Here is a 250-nt window from a genome sequence, read left to right as displayed (position 1 = left end):
CCAGGCCCCGGCTCTCTGTGGGGTGCCCCCCGGTGTCCCCCCTCCCTCGCAAGAGTCCTGGTGTCGGGGAAGGCAGGAGGGATTTTTTTATTTTTTTACCTCAGGAGAGGAGCAGCCTCCGGCAGGGAGGGGAAGGTGCAGGCGGCGGGGGGCCGGGCTCCTCTCTCCCCCATGGAAGGCGTTTAACCGGTTCTCCCAAGTCGCCCGGAGATTACGGGACAGGGTCTCGGCCGCTGGGCGCAGCGGAGGG

The sequence above is a fragment of the Antrostomus carolinensis genome, unplaced genomic scaffold (assembly GCF_000700745.2).
Source record: "Antrostomus carolinensis isolate BGI_N321 unplaced genomic scaffold, ASM70074v2 scaffold6763, whole genome shotgun sequence".
NCBI classification, from domain to species: domain Eukaryota; kingdom Metazoa; phylum Chordata; class Aves; order Caprimulgiformes; family Caprimulgidae; genus Antrostomus; species Antrostomus carolinensis.
Note: the sequence above shows the minus strand (reverse complement) of the source record.